The following is a 21,562-nucleotide window of genomic DNA, read 5'->3' on the forward strand; positions in this document are numbered from 1 at the left end:
TCCTTGTCTGTGTGCAGGGTCTTAGAAACAATTTTAAAAATAATCATCATTATGGAGTATCCGCCACATACAGACCCACTGCACTGAATGTTTGCCATTCCTTTAGTCACTTCTCGCACTGACTCCTTGAAGTGGGTTTACCACTCTCATATAGATGGGGAAACCAAGGCACAAAAGCTAAGCTACTTGTGTAAGGGAAAGAACCATGAAGTCCTATGTGACCACATGGTCTTTTTACAAAATATTTGCACATCAGAGACAAAATACTGGTCTAGGTAGAACTTGGGGTTGATGCAGCAGGACAGCTGGGAAATTACTGTGTTCTGCAGCTTAAAGCAAAAGGGCGTCTCTGGCTGAAATCAATCACCCTCAGCCTGGGAGGTGAGTGGCTCTTTACTGGTTCTTTCCCCTGAGGCAGCTCAGCCTCCTGCTGGAAGAATCTGCCTTAGAGGAAAAAGCCATAGGGCTGACAGTGGTGCTCCACCATTTCCTCCCCCACGCAGCGGATGCAGCTGGCGGGTGAAGGCCTGTGCTGCCAGCCACACCCCATGCCTCCTGAACGTGCCTTGCCTCTTGCTGCCACACAGGTCAGGACTGGCACCTCATTTTCCACTACAGAGACAAGGCATTGCCTCCTGGAGGCCAGGGGGAGGATAGGAGGAAATCCAGGGAAGCAGCCCCTGTCAGTGTCTGGTGAGTCCCAGGATCTGAACTACTTCCTGAATGGGCAGTTTCTTCCCATGTGAAATGTCTTAATCATCACAAGGAATAGACAAGGAAGGCAAGTCCATGCTGGATTCCTTACTCAGCACAACAACCCCAATCATGTAAGTCCTCCAAGAAGCCAGCTGAGAAGTTGTTGTTGTTGTTGTTACTTGCATTGCTTTGGCACTTGAGCCTGACAGAACTCATAGGACATTATTCCTCGAAGAAGCTGGGATATGGCAACAGGTCATTATTCATTGGAAGCTATTGACAAACCTGATGTGCCATAGGAGAGCAGAGACTGGCACCTCTGACTAAGAACATTTGGGGACTGGACCCTGAGAAATGATTTTCCTTCAAAAAAGGACAGTGTCCCCACCCACCACACAAAACTGTGCTGGGTAGGGGGTTGTGCAGGGAGGTAGGGGGAACAGGAACCACCTCGACTTCATCATCTTTCTCCTCCCAACAGACTCTTTTCTTTCTTTTTCTTTTTTTTTTTTGAGACGGAGTTTTGCTCTTGTTACCCAGGCTGGAGTGCAATGGCATGATCTCGGCTCACCGCAACCTCCGCCTCCTGGCTTCAGGCAATTCTCCTGCCTCAGCCTCCTGAGTAGCTGGGATTACAGGCACGTGCTACCGTGCCCAGCTAATTTTTTTTTAGTAGACGGGGTTTCGCCATGTAGACCAGGATGGTCTCGATCTCTTGACCTCGTGATCCACCCACCTCAGCCTCCCAAAGTGCTGGGATTACAGGCGTGAGCCACCACACCCGGCCCCCAACAGACTCTTTTCTAAGGCCCTCTTTCCACTGAGGGATGGACCACAGACCCAGGCCCAATGTCTTTGAGGATCTCACTCCTCCTACAAACTTTCATATGCAACTGCTTGCTAGACTGTCTTTCCCAGAACCCTCTTATTTAAAGTAGTCAGAATGTATAGGTAGGATTATGTAATATGTAGACTTTGATGTCCGCCTTCTTTCACTTAACATGATGTTTTTTATAGTCCTCCATGATTTTGTTCACTCCTTTTTTTTTTTTAACTGAGTAACATTGCATTGTATATACATAGCATAGTTTGTTTATCCATTCACCAACTTGTGGGTATTTGGGCTGCTTCAAAGTTCTTTGTTATTATAAATAAAGCTTCTATAAACATTCCCATCCAAGTCTCTGTGGACATATATTTTCACTTCTCTTGCATAAATACTTAGAAGTGCAATTGCTAAAAATTTCATTAAGTATATGCTTAACTTTATAAGAAACTGCCAAACTGTTTACCAAAGTGGCCTTACTATTTTGCATTCCTGCCAATAATGTATGAAAGTTCCATATCTTTGCCAGCACTTGGTCTTGTCTTTTAAGTTTTAGTCATCTAATGAATATGCGGTGACGTTTCATTGTGAGTTTTTTGTTGTTACGGTTTTTTTGTTTGTTTGTTTGTTTGTTGACAGAGTGTTTCTCTGTCTACATTTTTAGTAGATATGGGGTTTCACCATGTTTCCCAGGCTGGTCTTGAACTCCTGACCTCAGGTGATCTGCCTGCCTTGGCCTCCCAAAGTGCTGGGATTATAGGTGTGAGCCACTGCACCCAACCTTCATTGTGGTTCTAACTAATGATAGTGAGCAATTTTTAATGTATGTATTTGCCATCTGAATATGGTCTTTAGTGAAGTATCTGTTCAAATCTTTTACCTATTTTTTAATTTGGGTTGTCTTTTTATTACGGAGTTGTAAGAATTCTTTTATATATATTCTAGATATAAGTTCTTTGTTGGACATACGTTTTGCAAACATTTTCTACCAGTGTAGAGCTTGCCTTCTCATTTTTGTAACGATGAATTTTGAAGACACTGTCTTTTGATGAAGTCCAATTTAATAAATGTTTTATTTTATAATTAATCCTTTTTGTATCCTATTTAAGAAATCTGTCTAACACAAGATCACTAAGACTTTTTCTCTCTTATCTTCTATAAGCTTTACAGTTTGCTCTTACATTTAGGTCTATGGTCTATTTAATTTTTATATGTGGTGTGACAAAAAGATCAAGTTTTAAAATTTTGCATAAAGATTTCCAATTACCGACCCTTCCATTTTTTGAGGCTCCTGATAATGCTTTAAAAAAAATTGTTATGCCAAAACAGAATTTTTAAATATTGTGACATAATTTTAAATGTTCACAGTCAATACATTAATTCTCTTAACCCAAAAGTTATGAAGGCACACTGATTGTATGTACAGTCTCATTTGCTAAAATTATCTAACCATGTTTGGAGACAGAGCCCACCCCCAACTACCCTGCGAGATCCCCAATTCTGCTTTCTTGAGGTAACTTTCTCTGCATTCTCCAGCAGGGCTGAACTGCCTGCAGGGGCTCACAAGATGGCCCTTGGTACTTAATACAACAGCTACTGCTTGCAGTGGGCCTACTGCTTTACATGCAGGTGTTACACACATAAATATCCTATAACATGCACAAATGTAATGTATGATTCTCACAACAAATAACATGTTACTATCCTTACTTTACAGTCAAGAAAACTAAGCCCCAAAGTTGTAAGTGCCTTGCCCAAGACCACTAGATGAGGAAAAAGCAAAGGAGCTGGGATTTGAGCTCAGCTAGGCCGGGACTGGAGCCCTACTCTCCAGACCTGACCATCTTCCACATATCCAGGCTCAATACCCATGATACTGTTCCTGCGAGTTCCTGAACTCCTGGTTGTGTGCCCATTTCAGTTGGATGGAACTGGCCTTTGTCATTTTTATGGAAATAAAAGAAAGGAGGTTTTCCTCAACAAATGGAGGATATAAAACAAGATTATAGGAGTAATTTTTCCTCTGGCTTTGACTTTAAAAAGTTTCAAACATACAGAATGCAGAAAGAGGAACACTTACATCATACACCTAGATTTAATAACCATTAACAATTTTGCCACATTTACTGTACTCAGTGGACTACACATTTTTCAGAATTATTTGAGAAGGAGTTGCAGACATCAAGACACTTCACTCCTAAACACTTAAATGTGTATCTCCTAAAAACAAGGATATTCTGCTACAGAATGGTAATACCTAAGAAAGGGCAATACTCAAATACTTTAGTAATACCAAATACTTTACTAATACTTATTACTAAATAATAATCCTATCAATAATTCTAATAATACTAAAGTAATATTTAAGAAAATCAATAATTCCTAGTGTCTAACGTTCAGTCTAGATTAAAATGTCCTTGGTTGTCTCTAAAATGACTTTTTGAAAAAAAGCAGGATCCCATCAGAGATTGACACTTTGTCAATCTGCAAAAGGACACCAGTCTTAGTAGATTAGAGGTCTACCCTTCCCCAATACGACCTCATCTTAACTAATAACATCTGCAATGAGCCTTTTTCCGGAGAAGCTCACACTCAGAGCTACTGGGGGTTAGGACTTGAACACATGAATTTTGTGGAGGGACACAATTCAGCTTATAGCAACCACAGGAGATTGATATTGTTATGTCTCTTTAGCCTCTTTTAATCGACAACATCCTCACCACTTTTGTTTTTTGTTTTTATGATATTGAATAGGACAGGCCAATTGTCTTGTAAATAGTCCACATTCTGGATGTGTCTCGTTGTTTCCTACCCTCCCAGCCTCTCAGTGACTGGCTGAGCCCAGAGAAGCAGAGCAGGAAGAATTATGTGAATTTCATGGTAAATAAAAGTTGTGATGTGTGGAGAGGCAGAATGATGGCTTGGCAGAGAGCAGGACAAGCATTCAGGAGACCTGGCTTCAAAGCCCAACCACTACCTAACAGTTGTCTGCCTCCTTGGACTTCCCCACCAACCCACCATGTATAATGGGGGACATGCCCAGGTGATATACATGGTTAGCAAATGCAACCTTAGGGAAGGACTCGAAAAGGGATAGGAGCACATGAAAGGACACAAAGGTCAACTTGAAGGCGACCCTATTGGCCAAAACCAGAACAAATTGAGAAATAAGTAAATAAGCAAAGTATTGCATTATAATTTATAAAATAAATATCCATGAATCTTTATTGATATTAAAATAAAAATTGCAAAAACAAATTGGGAAGAAAGGATAGTTCTTACAGAAGAATTACAATTAATAAATGCAGATTAAATGGGAATATATTTTTTAAAGTCACCATTAGGCAAACACCACAGTAATAATTATTACAGGCAAAATCTACCGAGGAGAAACAAAATACTTGCATAGTCTCAAAATATGTCCTTTAAGATATTCACTAATTATAAAAAGAATAATGGTAACTTTACAGTGAAAAAAGCCAGCAGATGTCCCCTTAACCAAATGATCAAGGTTAATTATCACCAGTAATAAGACTTATTGATATCATGCACTCCCTGATCCATAGGCTGAGAAGGTCATATCACTGTTTTATGCCTGCCAAAAATGCATAGCCTCAATTCAATAGTGAGAAAACATCTAGTGAAACCCAATTGACAGTTATTCTGCAATTTAACTGACTTGCCTTCTTAAAAGTGGCAAGGTCACAAAAGGCAAGGAAAGGCTGGAAAGACTGAGGAAATGTCACAGATTGGACGAGACCCAGGAGCCATGGCAACCAAACGTGATGTGAGATCCAGTTAGTGAAAGAACTGGTGAAATTCACATTAGTCCTGTTGTTTCATTAATAGTAATTAATAACACTCATCATAACATCAGTACCAGCACCCATGTTCATTTCATGGTTTTGATCACCCTACTATTAGTTACTTAAGATGTTACTTTAACATTTAGGGAAACCAAGCAGCGCATATATGAGTGCTCGCTGTACATTTTTGCAACTTTTCTGTAAGTTAAATTTTATTTCAAAAGAAAAAGTAAAAAAAAAAAAAAACCACACAACTGCATGTGTAAGGAGAGTTGAAAGTCTCCTAGCCACTGTGGTCTGAAGGACACAGGTGGGAGTCCCCTACCTTCAACATTTTTCTCTCCAGCAGCCTGTCGAAATGCATGGAACCCAATAACACCATTCAAGATACATTACTTTCTCTCTGTCTTTCTTTTTTTGAGACAGAGTCTCATTCTGTCTCCCAGGCTGAAGTGCAATGGTGTGATCTCGGCTCACTGCAACCTCTGCCTCCCAGGTTCAAGCAATTCTCCTGCCTCAGCCTCCCAGTTAGCTGGGATTACAGGCATCTGCCACCATTCCTGGCTAATTTTGTGTTTTTAGTAAAGACAGGGTTTCATCATGTTGGCCAGGCTGGTCTTGAACTCCTGATCTCAGGTGATCCATTACTTTCAATTAACATTTCATGTTTCCAAAAGTTCAAAGAGTCACATAACAGATAGTGAATAAGCACTTTCTATGTTCAGGCACCTGCTAGGTAGTAGATATTGCAGATAGCACCTCTGCCCACCGAGAGCTCATATCAGCTGTAGCATCTTAATACAATGTTAAGATGAGTTGGTTTGCTTCAGTTTCTACAGGAACCATAAATCAGTATCCCAAGAAGAGGTAAATTGGATAAGTGAAAGAGGGGAGGCCAAAGCTTAAAGGATACAGCAGATGCTACTTGGAGAAGGCAGGCCTGCATAGGGGCTGCTGAAAGATTCAAAAACTAAATGTGACACTGAGACAGGTAGGTTGGGGCACTGGGGGAAATACAGCTTGCAGAGTTGAATACACATGAGATCTGAATTGAACCTAAAATAATAACAACGGCCAACCCCTGGAAAGCAGTGGTTATGTGGCAGGTACTGTTCTCACGAATTTATATGTGTGATAACTCCTTAGACCCCCACGGCAGCCCTGTGGGACAAGGCACTGCTTTATCCCCTTTTGCAGATAAAGGAGCTGAGGCACTGAGGGTCACACAACTGGTACGTGCTGGAGTTGGGCCATGGGCCTGGGCGGTTTGTCTCTAGAGACGGTGCACCTCACACGCATTCTCTGCTGCCATTCCCAGAGCTGAGTGACAACACTTGGGCACAGAGAAGGAAGGAGAATGGCAGAGCCAAGATCAAGCCCTCATAGCTAGGTCTAAAGGAGAAAGAAGAAAGATGAGGCCGAGTCTTGCTTTGTGTGAGTGCTGCTATGTCTTAGGCAGGATACCCAGGGCTTTCCCTGTATTCGTCATCTAAAATTCATGCTTCTGAGATATCGTCATTCTCATTTTACAGAGGAGGCTTAGAGAGGTGAAGTATTTTGCCCAAGGTCGCATAGTTCTAGCAACAGGTGAAGCCAGGATTTAGCTGATTTGTGGAACGCTTTAGACTTGGTTGCTGTCAGTCTCACCCATGGCCTAGCACTAAAAAAAAACATGTGTTTCTCTCTTTCTCTCTCTCATTCTTTCTCTCTCTCTCTCCTCTCCCCCCACCTTCACTCTTCCTCTCCCCGCTTCTCTCCTCTCACAAAGTTAATTATTTAATGCCCATAATATGTATCTTGAGTGCAAAACGCTGCACTGAGCTTTAAACAGTACATGTTTAAATACATTTAATCCAATGAATATTTCAAGGTAATTAATCTCCACAGGGTGAGAGAATGCTCAGGTTTCCCAGCACATCAAAATACATCTGAATCAGCTGAGGAAATGATTTGCGCACTCTGCAGTGGGTTGAGAAAGATTCACTTAAAGACTTTTAGATCTGACTCCCCGGTGTTAACAATGAGCAGAAAGGCTGCTAAAGAGAAGGATTAAGGCGCCTCCTAGTGATTGTATTTATGCAAGGAAATAATATGGCTAACAACTATTGGGCAAGAGGACTACTTGCTTGAGTTTGTGGGGGTGGGAAGGTTTTGTTTCGTTTTCTTTTCTTTTTTTGGAGAGACTGTCCTGCAAATGTGTGCACATACACATATGTACACACATGCGTAATTCACATAATTTTTGTGTATCAAGTACACATCACCATGGTACATGGCACCTATGTTCTATGCTGCTGTTTTGTGAGTGTGGAGCATGGTGGGATAACCGCGGGTGATGATTTGCGTGGGTGCCCACCCACGTGATTTTGCCTGGACCCTGTAGCCCTTCTGTGAGGTGCTGAGATGACCATATTTGTTGAAGATTTAGTTTGAGTCCATAGAACTGAATGGATGGAGTTAACTGACCTGATTTGCAACTCATGACATTAGTAGTAGTAATAGCTGAAGGACCATAGCTGTGGCCAAATATATGTGAGTGTTTCATATGCTATATCAATACATTACTATGCATAGAGTTATTACTATAACATACTAGTATATAATACAGCAGTTATTACTATATTACATTATAACTATAACTAGTAATATACAGATATATATACACATATAAATGTGTATATATAATCCCATGTAATCCCCTTGTCAATTCTGTGCAAGATTAGTGTCATTAATCCACATTGCTAATGAGAAAACTGAGGCTCAGAACTTAGGCAACTTTTCCAAAGTCACACAACTTGTCAAAACCAGGCCTGCTGATTCCTGAGTCCACGTTATTCACCTTATACCGCCTTTGCACCACATTTTGCACAGCAGTGAACTTGTGCTAGCAATATGAAATCAACTAATATTTATTATTTACCTACTAGAGGCAACCTACTAGTACAAGACACTGCTGGGTACTGTTGAGGGAACACACACACGCGCACACACACAAATTTTGATGCCTATCCTCAAAAATTTAATACTTTTATTGGATAGGATAATAAAGGCTTTGAAATTTAAGTCTTTTTTTAAAAAAGAGACTTGAAGCAAAAAAATTCTTTAAGGTGACAGAATAACCTTAGAAGATAGGACATTAGACAGTACTTATTTAATTGCCAAATAAATCAGAATTACCATGGGGAAGGTCAATTCGGGGGTATTTCAGTTGGGTTTTGAAAGTTGTGTGAGCTGAAGAGTCAGGTAGTGCTTTCTTGAAAGGAAGCTACTCCAGAGAGCCATGAAACATGGTAAAGTAGCCAAGAAAACACTGGGCTGGGGGCCTGGAGTCTCAGAGACTCAGTCACAGGCCTGGTGAGGACACTTAGGCAAGGCATCCTTGCCTCTTTGCACCTCAATCTCACCATCTGTACATTTAGGCAATGGGCCCCACTCAGAACCTCTTTGGCCTAAAATTCTATATTCTGTAAGTCTAGAAATTTGAACTGAGTCATAGTTCTTAAAGGACTACAGAGTGTCAGGAAGTTTTATTGGTGGTGAAGTGACTTGAGCTGTCATTTCAACCTGCTCACTATCTGGAGGAAGAAGTGCAATACCTCCCATCCACACTCATACACATGCTGAAGGGTTCCCTTCATGGTTAATGGCAGCGCACCCTCTGGTAGGTACTGAAGGACCAAAGACATGCAGTACCATTACCTCAATGGTGGGCATGACAATACATAGAAATATGTTTTTCCTAGCATCATGATTTGGTGCCTTACACACATGTCACTGTGTAATAGAAAAAGCACAGTATGAGTGGGAACTCAACCTGACAAAACAGCCCACTGGTGTGCTTTTCCATGAATTGTTTGTAGTTCTCCACATGCACATTCTCAATTTATCTCCAGACCCTGGAAAATGCTGCCATCTCTGCTTGGAACAAACATGCACACTCATACTCATGCACACACTCCTGTGCACATATAACTTTATTCATAGTATTCACTGGCATTTGTTAGGGGTATGAATCTCTTGACTGGCATTTATTAGGAGATATGAATTCCAGACCATAGCTCAAGAGCAGAAGAAACACTTTATTTATAGGTTAATATAGAACAGAGCCCCTATTCTGGTAAGTAGGAAGCCAATTTGGAGCATCTTTCTGACTCTTGATTACATCTAGATTCTGGAGCAGAATGAGGGAGTGCTTATATAATGTCCTTGATGTTTCCTGTCCACACTGGCTGAGAGGTCCCCTGATCTGCCTGTCAGGGAGCTCACTGTGGAGATGTTCCTTGTTCCCAGCCCACAAGCTTTCTTAGTGGCTTCTGTGCCCAGTCTCTAGCATACAAAAAATTCCTCTGCCATGCCCCGCCATGCCACATATGATGCCTTCTTTACTCCCTCAAACACCCCTCACAGTCACCCTCATCCCTCTCTGGGTAATTCCAGCCCTCCTGGACCTTTATGCAGAAAAAGGGCACATGTCCCTTCAGCTCTTGAGCTCCACAAATCTATCTGGGGCTTCTATGGTCTTTTCCCCAGGGATACATCTAAAAACTCAAAAGGAGAAGACTCCTCTGCAGGACCAGCAGTAGCTTGACTTTCCTTCCCCTCTCTTCCTTTCCCTCGGAATTCTTTCTGAATTGCAGAAGTTGGAAGCTTTCAGATGGCTTCTTCGTGCAAGAGTTCAGTCCAGTCAGGAGAATGCCCTAGGCAGGTGTGTAATAGGGAACATAAAATGAAATAACTGATCTGTAGAGGTGTCACGATCACACAAAAGACAAAGAGAAACCGAGGAACGATTGGAGACTGTCAGAGAACAGGGAGAAATGACAACCAAATACAGTGTGGTACGCTGAAGGGGATCCTGGAACAACAGCAGCAATACAGTAGTGGCTCATGCCTGTAATCTCAACATTTTGGGAGGCTGAAGTGGGTGGATCACCTGAGGTCAGGAGTTCAGGACCAGGCTGGCCAACATAGCAAAACCCCCTCTCTACTAAAAACACAAAAATTAGCTGGGCATGATGGTGCACACCTGTAGCCCCAGCTAATCAGGAAGCTGAGACAGGAGAATCGCTTGAACCTTGGAGGTGGAGGTTGCGGTGAACTGAGATTGCGCAACAGCTCTCCAGCCTGGGTAACAGAGTGAGACTCCACCTCAAAAAAAAAAAGAATACATTAGTGGAAAAACTGGTGACATTTGAAGGAAGTCTTGAACTTGGTCAATGGTATTGTGTCAGTGTTAATTTCCCAGTTCTGATCATTTTTCTATGTTTACATAAGATGTTAATAATTAGGATTTTATAGGTAGGGAATATATAAATTTTGCAATTTTTTAGTGACTGCAGGTTTATTGCTAGCACATAGCAATAAATTGATTTTCATATGTTCATCTTGTATACTGCAAGTTTGCTAAACTCATTTATTACAGTTTTTATGTAGATTACTTGGGATTTGCTATATAGACTACCATGTCATTTGCGAATAGGGACAGGTTTATTTCTCCTCTCTAATATATGTGCTTTCTATTTCCTTTTCTTGCCTTTTTGCTTGGGTTAAAATGCCTATCACCGTGTTGAATAAGAGTGATGAGAGTGGAGAACTTTGCCTCATTCCTGAGGATAGCAGGAAAGCACTCATTGTGTCATTACTGTATTTTTCAGTTCTAAAATTTCCATTTGGTTGTTTTTTATATCTTTTATTTCTTTGCTGATACTTTCTTTTTACTTTTCTAAGACTTTCAACTTTTGTTTCAAGTATGTTCATTAATGCCTCATTGAAACACTTTTATGATGGCTGATATAAAATCTTCATCATATAATTCTAAAACTTCTGGCATCATAGTATTGGCATCTATTGACTATCTTTTTCATTCACTTCAAAATCTTCCTGGTTCTTGATGTGACAAGAGATTTTCAATAGAAACCTGATCGTTTCTATTGAAACAATCTTTATTTTATCTGAACCTTGTGTTTTAGCTGACTTCTGACACTGCCCCAGCAAGGCGGTGAGGGGTAGAAGGGCATCTATTATTGCCAGGAGTAGGTTCCCCCCTCATCCTCTGTGGACACTTGAGGACGGGATAGGGATTCTTTGCTACTGCTAGGTGGGATTAGAGGTTCCAGCTTCCCACAAGGCCTCTACCGAGACTTCCCTTGCTGGGAAGAGTTGGAGTACCTCATTGCTATTTCCCACATGGCCTCTGTTGATGCCATGGTGGGAGAATGGCTTTCATACTGCTAGGCCTTCTCTAATACTACCCCACTGGGATGATGGAGGAGCACGTCCTTACTGATAGTTAAGGGAAGAAGTCCAGGCTTCTGACATGGTCTCCACTGACACTGTAGAGGGATGGGTCTCCATATCACCCAGTGAGGATTAAGTTCCCAACTCTCTACTTGGCATTCTCTGGCACCACCCCAGAAGGAGCGTTGGGACACTTCATCACAGCTGGGTGAGGGTGGACATTGAAGCTCATGACTGGCTCTTTGTTGGCATAAGTGGGGTGGAGCAGCATTTTTTGCCTGTGGTGCTTACCTGGAGTACAGAAGTTATTACAGTTATCAACTAAAAGTTTTCTGCCTTGCTGGGCTGCCTTTTCCTGGCCCACTAGTTAAAGAGAACAGGCTTTTATCTGGATTACTTTTGTTTGTGAGCATTGGTGTTTCTATGTTGCTGACTTCCTCAGCTCCAAGTCTGGGAAATACCGTACAAAAAAAGAACATCCAGAGAACTCACCATTGTGTCATTATTTTGTTCTGAAGTCCCTAGATGGTCTTTTATGGCCTTTTATACTTAGGGAGAGAAATAGGGGGAAATATGTCTACTCCATGTTCCTGGAAGTGAAAGTGGAGAACTGATTTTACAAATTTAAAAACAATCATTAGAGATCCCTAGTCTATGTCCTGAGTCCTTGCTTTCCCTACCCTCACCGTACTGGAAGGGACACCTTGTGTATCTGTTTTCACCAGTACCTCTTGTCTCTGGGGTAATAATTATAGAATAGCACCATACATAAAAGGAGAGGGGAAGGGGAGTGAGAGCACAAAGGGTAAATGGAAATATCAGGTGCCGAAAAATTAGATTAATATTATTAAAATATACCCTCATCTAAAAATATAGTATCTTTGTATCCTTTGCAGCAATATATGAGTTAGGTGTTACTATCATTTTACACTGAAAGACTGAGGTTGCTGAAGGTGTCAAACTTCTGTAATTAAGAAGGCATGAAGAGATGAAACCAGTTAATTGTATCCTTTTTATTATGTAAGCAAAGGTTTTCCCAGAACCCCTCACCAGCAGACTTCTACTTGCCTCTCACTACTACAACAACGACGGGCACATGTCCATCCCTCACTGGAAGCAAACATGGAAGAGCTAGTGAATGTTTCAAGTGGATGGCAAAGAGGAGAAGGTTGACAATGGCTGTCAGATCCACCCATCTTCAGGTTTGCCATCATCTGTGACTATTAATAAGGAGCCCCTTTCCTAGTCAGGTTGACTCAAATCTCCGGGGAGCCTGCTGCATTTTTAAAGGTATAGTCAATATGCTTTCATATTTGAAAACTTTAAAAATGAATAATATATATAAAGAAAATTAAACTTAATATCTATTTGATGTCTGGAAATCTGTGAAAGATATAGTGTTTAATATGTGGGACAGAATTTTTACACATAACCCAAATGGGGCAAGAATTTAAACAGGTTAAAAAGCATTGTATTAAGAAGTGAGCACTGGCCAGGCATGGTGGCTCACACCTGTAACTCTATCACTGTGAGAGGCTGAGGTGAGTGGATCACCTGAGGTCAAGAATTTGAGACCAACCTGGCCAACGTGGTGAAACCAAGTTTCTACTAAAAATGGAAAAATTAGCTGAGCAAGGTGGCAGGCACCTATAATCCCAGCTACTTGGGAGGCTGAGGTAAGAGAATCACTGGAACCCAGAAGGTGGAGGTTGCAGTGAGCCAAGATCACACCATTGCACTCCAGCCTGGGCAAGAAGGGAGAAACTCCATCTCAAAAAAAAAAAAAGAAGCGAGAACCATGAAGAGACACTATCCAATATCCTAAGATTACCAGAACTCCATTGGCCACATGAAAGATGAGCTGACCACCCTCTTTGTCAGCTGCAACTTATCTATTGAAGAAGGCCATGTTCTCTGGACCTGTCAAGTGCTAAGCTGCAAGGTGTCATAAACAGTTCAGTGGGCCTGTTCGTGTTAGCTGTTCTTAAAGTGCCAAGGAGATCCACAGGGGTGGGGAGAGAAGAAGACACATGCTGTCAGCCACAGCCAGGGCTAAATGCCTTGTTTGGCAGCATTTTCCTTCAGGGTTACCCAGCACGCAGAGTAGCCAAGCTCAGGTAATTTTAGGAAAAGATCTTCCACTCCACATGATTGCTAAATGCCTACCAAGCAAAGTACATTAGAAATAGCAGGCAGATATGAAACTCCAAATGTTGGTGATAACTGTATTTAACTTCTCCTAAAGGAACACTAAAGAGACTTTAATACTTTTGTGGGGGGGATCCCCAATGTGTGAAAAGAGAAACAGCAATTGCTGACAGAGTCACTTTCCACCTGAAGGAACTGTGCCAAAATCAATTTCTAATAGGAGGGAAGGGTAATAAGAGTGCATTGAGGATTACAGTCACATTCTACATCTCTAAAAGCTTCTCTGGACAGACTGTAAATTACATTGACCTTAAAGAAAATGTTCACACTAAGGCTTTGGTTTTTATGAATATTCCTCCTGGATAGTGTGACCTGGCTTTAGATAAATAAGAAATAAGCCAAGAAACCAACTGAGCCATACAGACCCAGCAGTCAGGACTGGTTTGATGATTGACTCTGACTGTTTACTTCCTGCCCATATATCTAGAGAGCAAAGAGTATTATTTCCATAAATGATATCCAAATCCACACCCAATTTAAAATGATTATTTGAAATCCCAACCTTGCTTTGACAATTGCTAAAATCAATGTGATGTTTGGGGCATTAAAAACAACAGACACCGACTCTGGGAAACTTAAGCCTAAAAGGTATGTATCAAACGTATATTAGCTAGGGAACAGGGCAGAGCCATGATCCTACCACAGGATCTGTTTGCTCAGCACAGCATCATGGGTGTTACAAGCACGTTAGGTTTCACTGCCTCTAAATCTTCTCCACTGGTGCTGTTGAATTTCAGTGCCCTGGACATGCTCTCCATGGTGCTGTTGTATTTTGGTGCCCTGGACATGCTCTCCATGCTATGACTCCACTGCAAATTATCACCAGCCGACCAGCCTCTCAAGATTCAGTTCTGGCAAGAACACCTGTAAGGTGCTACTACAACAACCTATAAGGCTGTACTGAGACCACATGACCACATGTAAGCACAAGATGCCAGGGGATGGGGAATTCTCCATACAGGAAGGGTATACTGGGCAGCCAGAACAACAAATCCACTGTAGATGAGTTTTAAAAAAAAAAGAGCTACTCCTATATGATATCCAAATTTCTAAATATATGACACTATATATAACAGTATTTATTATATTCCATATACATATATATACACATATACATACATTCATTCTCAGAAAAATTCGTGTTTTCTGGAAATCGATCAATATTTATAGTCAGGGTTACCATGAGTAGGTTTGGGCCCTGTGAAGACTATATTTTCAAGTCTCAAGTCCTCAGCAGTAGAAGACAGGCTAAAAAAAAAATTTTTTTTTTTGAGATGGAGTCTTGCTCTGTCACCCAGGCTGTAGTGCAATAGCGTGATCTCAGCTCACTGCAACCTCTGCCTCCTGGTTCAAGCAATTCTCTCCCTCAGCCTCCCAAGTAGCTGGGATTACAGGCAACTACCACCATGCCTGGCTAATTTTTTTTTTTTTTGGTATTTTTAGTAGAAACAGCATTTCACCATCTTGGCTAGGCTGGTCTTGAACTCCTGACCTAGTGATCCACCCACCTTGGTCTCCCAAAGTGCTGGAATTACAGGCAAGAGGCTAAAAATCTTTACATAGGAATTGCAGTGGGTCCCTTTTCAGACTTCCAGGCTCCAGTGATTTGTACCAGCTCCCTGCTCTCTACACCGCCACCCCATCTTCTACCCCACCTTTTTTGGACCCTTCTTTTTAGACATGTACTTCTGACCAAGGTATTATAGGAGACATGATACAGAAAGAAGAGAAGAGAAGTAACATTTTCAGAATATTTAATGAGTATTTTAGGAGACTACTTAGCTTAACATTATCCTTATAAGAGGTAGAGCTGTAACTTTACAACACCCATCTGGGTTTAAGGCCCAGCTCTACCAGGTATTGTGACCTTGGGCAAGTTATTTAACCTTTGTGACCACCGTATTTCTCATCATAAAATGGGGAGTAAGATAGCAGAATACAAGCCTCCACCTATTGTCCCACCTGCAAGGAAACCAATTTAACATCTGTATACACAAACAAAACACCTCCATAAGAACTGTAAATCAGGTGAGCATTCATAGTACCTGGTTTTAACTTCATATCACTGAAAGAGACACTGAAGAGGTAGAAAAAAACAGTCTTGAAGCCCCAACACCACCCTTCCCTTTCCCCCCAGCAGTGCAACGTGGTATGGAGAGTATTTCTGGGTGCTGCAGGGAGGGAGAGCACAGCAAGTGTGAGGCATTGATGAACCCAGTGCCGTCTGTGAGACCAGAAAGGAAAACCAGACCGAATTCAGCTTATATCCACCCACAAAGGGAGCATTGGGACCAGCCCTAGCCAGAGGGGAATCACTGATCCCAGAGGTCAATTGCCACTGGGGGCTAAAAGGTTCTGGGTCTCTAAGTAAATCTGAAAGGCTGTCTAGGCTGTACAGGACTGCAACTCTTAAATAAGTCCTAGTGCTGAACTGGGCCCAGAGACAATGGACAGGGACCATGTGACTACTGAGACACCAGCAGGGGTAGCTAAGAAAAGTGCTGGCATCACCCCTCCCCTAACCCCAGGATGCACAACTCATGGCTCTAAAAGAGACCCCATTCTTTCACTTGAGGAGAAGGGAGGGAAGAATGAAGGGGATTTTCATCTTGTATATTTGATACCACAGCAGAAAAGGGCACTGGTCAGAGTCATGAGGCTCCTGTTCCAAGCCCTAGTTCCTAAATGACATTTCTAGAAACACCATGGACCAGAAAGGAATCCAGTGTCCTGAAGGGAAGAACCCAGTCCTGGCAGTGTTCATCACCTGCTAACTGAAGAGCCTTTGGGTCCTGAATAACCAGCAATGATGCCCATGTACTATGCTGAGGGCCTTGGGTGGATCTCTGAAATTTGCTGGCTTCAGGTACCAGCTTGGTCACAGAAGAGTAGAGCACCAAGGGTGCTCTTGGGGTTCCTGATTCAAGGACTTGACTCTTGGATGGCATTTCTGGACCTACCCTGGGCTGGAAGGGAGCCCATTACTATGAAGGCTGAGTCCCAGGCCAGACGGCATTCACCACGAGCTGACTGAAGAGCCCTTGGGCCTTAAGGGAACATCAGTGGCAGTCTGGCAGAACTCCCCATGGCCTGTAATGGTGGTAGCTACAAAATAAAGCTTTTCTGCCTTTGTAAAGGGGAGAGAAGAGTGGGGAGGACTGTTGTCTTGTGGTTTGAAAGCTGGCTCAGCCGCAATATAATAGAATACCAGGTAGACTTCTAAGGATTTTGACTGTAGTCTCTGACCCAGATGGCACCTCTGGACCCATCTGGGGCCTGGGGGAATTCACCAACCAGGACACAGGCCTGGCTGGCTTTGCTACCTGCAGATTGTAAAGCCGCAAGGCCTTGAGAGAACATAGGCAATAGCCAGGGAGTGGTTCTGCAGGCCTTGGTGAGACCCAGTACTGTGCTGGTTTCAAGTCTGACCCAGTGAATCATAGTGGTGGTGGCTGCAGGAGTGAGTGTGTCATTGCACACCCAGCTTTAGGCGGCTCAGAACCGAAAGAGAGAGACTCTGTTTGTTTGGGACAAAGTAAAATAAAAAGAGTCTCTGTCTGATAATACAGAGAATTCTCCCAGATCTTGTCCAAGACCATCAAGGTGGTACCTCTATGAGTCTGCAAGAACCATAGTGTTACTGGGCATGGGGTGCCCCCTAAGGCAGATACAGCTTAGATCTCAACACCTAAGTCCTTTCAAGTATCTGAAAAATCTTCTCAAGAAAGACAGGTACAAAGAAGCCCCGACAATTAAAGCTGTGATAAATACCTAACTCCTCAAGGCCTAGATATCTACAAGTATAAAGATAATCCAGGAAAACATGACCTCGCCAAATGAACTAAATAAGGCACGAGGGAGCAATCCTGGAAAAACATAAATATGTTACCTTTTAGACAGAGAATTCAAAATAGCTGTGTTGAGGAAACTCAAATTCAAGATAACACAGAGATTCAGAATTATATCAGCTAGATTTCACAAAGAGATTGAAATAAAAAGAATCAAGCAGAAATTTCTGGAGCTGAAAAATGCAAGTGGCATACTGAGCAATGCATCAGAGTACTTTAATAGCAGAATGAATCAAGCAGAAGAAAAAAATAGTGAACTTAAAGACAAACTATTTGAAATTAAACCATCAGAGGAGAAAAAAAAAAGAACAAAAAACAATGAAACATGCCTACAGGACCTAATAAATAGCCTCAAAAGGGCAAATCTAAGAGTTATTTGTCTTAAAGAGGAAGTAGAGAAAGAGATGGGGTAGAGGCCAGGCATGGTGGCTCATGCCTGTAATCCAAGCATTTTGAGAGGCCAAGGCAGGCAGATCACGAGGTTCAAGAGCAGCCTGGCCAACATGATGAAACCCCATCTCTACTAAAAATAAAAAAATTAGCTGGGCATGGTGGCATGTGCCTGTAATCCCTCCTGCCTTGGGAGACTGAGGCAGAAGAATTGCTTGAACTGGAACCCAGGAGGTGGAGGTTGAAGTGAGCCAAGATCATACCACTACACTCCAGCCTGGGCTACAGAGCAACACTCTGTCTTGGGGGAAAAAAAGAAAGATATAGGGGTAGAAAGTTCATTAAAAGGGATAACAACAGAGAACGTCCCAAGCCTAGAGAAAAATATTAATATCTAAGTATAAGAAGGTTATAAAACACCAAGCAGATTTAACCCAAAGAAGACTACCTCAAGTCGTTTAATAATCAAACTCCCAAGGACCGAGGATAAAGAAAGGATCTTAAAAGCAGCAGGAGAAAAGAAATAAATATCATACAATGGAGCTCCCATACATCTGGCAGCAGACTTCTCAGTGGAAACCTTACAGGCCAGGAGACTGTGGTGTGACATATTTAAAGGGCTGAAGGAAAATAACTTTTACCCTAGAATAATATATCTGATGAAAAATGTTTCAGACATGAAGGAGAAATAAAAAATTTCTCAGACAAACAAAAGCTGAAGAATTTCATCAATACCAGAGCTGTTCTACAAGAAATGCTAAAGGGAGTACTTTGACTAGAAAGAAGAGGATGTTAATGAGCAATAAGTAATTGCCTGAAGGTACAAAACTCACTGGTAATAGTAAGTATATAGAAAAGCACAGAATATTATAATACTGTAACTGTGGTGTATAAACTACTCTTATCCTAAGTAGAAAGACTAAACGATGAACCAATCAAAAATAACAATGACAACTTTTCAAGATATTGACAGTACTGTGAGATATAAATAGAAACGACAAAGAGTTAAAAAGTGGAGGAATAAAGTTAACACATATAATTTTTATTAGGTTTTTTTTTGCTTGTTTGTTTATGGCAAATATTCTCATTATCAGCTCAAAATAATGGGTTATAAGATGGTAGTTGCAAGTCTCATTGTAACCTCAAACCAAGAAACATACACAAATTACACAAAAAATAAAAAGCAAAAAAGTAAATTACCAGAGAAAATCACTAAAGGAAGACAGGAAGGGGAAAAAAAAAAGACCACAAAACAACTGGAAAACAAATTACAAAATGGCAGGACTAAGTCCTTACATATCAATAATAAATGTAAATGGACTATACTCTCCAATCAAAAGACATAAAGTGGCTGAATGGATGAAAAAATAAGAACCACTGATCTGTTACCTCTAAGAAATACGATTCACTTACAAATATACACATAGACTGAAAATGAAGGGATTGAAAATGATATGCCATTCTAATGAAAACCAAAGAAGAACAGAAGAGCAGAAGTAAATAGAGCAGTAGCCATATTTATGTCATACAAAATAGATTTCAAGACAAAAAGTGTAGGAAGAGACAAAGATGGTCACTATATAATGATAAAGAGGCCAGTTCAGCAAGAGAATACAACAATTTTAAATACACTGTACCCACAGTGAAGCATCCAGCTATATAAAGCAAATACTATTAGAGTTAAAGAGAGAGATAGGCCCCAATACAATAATAATGTGGAGACTCGAACATCCCGCTTTGAGCATTGGACAGACTTCCAGGCAGAAAATCAATAAACATCAGTCTTAATATCCACTATAGACTAAATGGATCTAATAGATATCAAAGGAAAATTATATCCAACAGCTGCAGAATGCACACTCTTTTCCTTAGCACATGGATTATTCTCAAGGATATACCATCTGTTTGGTCAGAAAACAAGTCTTAAAACATTAAAAAAAATATGTATCAAGCATCTTCTCTGACCACAATAGAATAAACCTAGAAATCACTAGCTAGAGGAATTTGTGAAACTATACAAATATATGGAAATTAAATAGTATGCTCTTGAATAACCACTGGATCAATGAGGGAATTAAGGAAATTAAAAAATGTATTGAAGCAAATGATAATGGAACACAACCTATCAAAACCTAGGAAATACAGAAAAAGGAGCTGTAAGATGGAAGTTTATAGCTATAACTCTTTATACAAAAAAAGAGGTAAAACATCAAATAAGCAATCTAATGATGCATCTTACAAAACTAGAAAAGCAAGAACAAACAAGACCCAAAATTAGTAGAAGAAAAGAAATAATAATAACTTCAGCAGTTTCAGTTCACAAAATCAGTATGCAAAAATTATTAGCATTTGGGAGTTGGGGGGAATATGGTAGACAGGAAACAGGGCTAATGTGTAGCTCCCACATAGACAGACCAAACAGTATGTGGAGACTCACACTGTAATCTTTTGCTCCAAGAACCACTGCAGAAACATGCCAGGAAAACCAAAAAAATTCACAGATCCTTTGAAAGAAGTGGCATACCGCTGCAAATACCATGAAACGGGTGAACAACTGTGAGTTCCCAAGGTGTTAGGGGGGCAAACCTGCCTCCAAACGTACATCCCCACTGGGGAATCTGAAAATCTAGATCCCAGGAGAAGAATTTAATCTTACCTAGAGATGAAATTGATTTAGGGAGTCGCACAAAATATAAAAATAGAAGTAGCAGCAGGAAGTGTCTTGAAGGCACTCCCACCAGCTTGAGCCTAGGGAAACCATCCCTGAGTATATCTCACATGGGCCCTTGGGGAAGGCAGCCAGTGGTATTAAGGAGAGGTCATAGTGCAAAGGAAGTTCCCAACTGAAACTGGTAGTGGTTTCAACTGGGCACGTATTTTCTTGACGAGTCTAGGGGATGAGTGGGAGCTGCTGCAGGTACAAGTGTAGGAGCACGGGAGTTGCCAAAAGGGTGGGCAGATGGGGAGGGGCAAAGTCCAAAGACTGTGCTTACTTTCTCTATGGGATAGCTCACAGCCTGGGGAAAGGTCTGAGCAAGGCACCATGGGAGCGAGACCAGCCTTGCCAACTGCATGGGAGCTCTTGTTGTTACCAGGCATCCCCCACTTCCCTAGCAAACTATATGACACCGCAGAAGTGACCAAGAGTCCCTCTGGACCATAACCCCATTAGCCTGAGAAACACCCCTACATCCCCTACAGGGGACACAACAAGCCCCACCCAAGAAGAGTCTGAGCCCTGACCCACCTAATTCTACCCCCACATGATAGCATTTCCCTACCTACCCTGGTGGCCGAACACAAAACACAGAAACTCTTGGGAACTTTATGGCCCCACCTATCACCTGAGAAACCAAAATACTTACCCTGGCCATCTTAGGGTGAGTTTAGGGAACCCTACTACTAACACAGCTGGCACTCTCTTGAAAGCACCACCTCTTGGGTGGAGGCCAACCAACTCAGCCCATTACAGCAGCTCATGACAGAATAATCATGACCCCAGGAAGGAGAAGACAACACCTAATTCCACTGCCTGCAATATCCTGGCTAAC

General features: G+C 41.6%; 1 long non-coding RNA gene across 2 annotated transcripts in view; it reads right to left on the minus strand.

Moving 5' to 3' along the window:
* The window catches only part of LOC144579916 (uncharacterized), a 166,976-nt gene that overhangs the window by 129,264 nt on the left and 16,150 nt on the right, over nucleotides 1-21,562 (minus strand). For both annotated transcript variants that reach the window (XR_013528614.1, XR_013528613.1), the window contains exons 2-3: nucleotides 15,819-15,944; nucleotides 12,058-12,155 (exon numbers count right to left, since the gene is read on the minus strand). This is a non-coding gene — a long non-coding RNA (uncharacterized LOC144579916). The remainder of the gene's footprint in view (nucleotides 1-12,057; nucleotides 12,156-15,818; nucleotides 15,945-21,562) is intronic.

This window comes from Callithrix jacchus, chromosome 17 (genome assembly GCF_049354715.1).
Source record: "Callithrix jacchus isolate 240 chromosome 17, calJac240_pri, whole genome shotgun sequence".
In the NCBI taxonomy this organism is placed as follows: domain Eukaryota; kingdom Metazoa; phylum Chordata; class Mammalia; order Primates; family Cebidae; genus Callithrix; species Callithrix jacchus.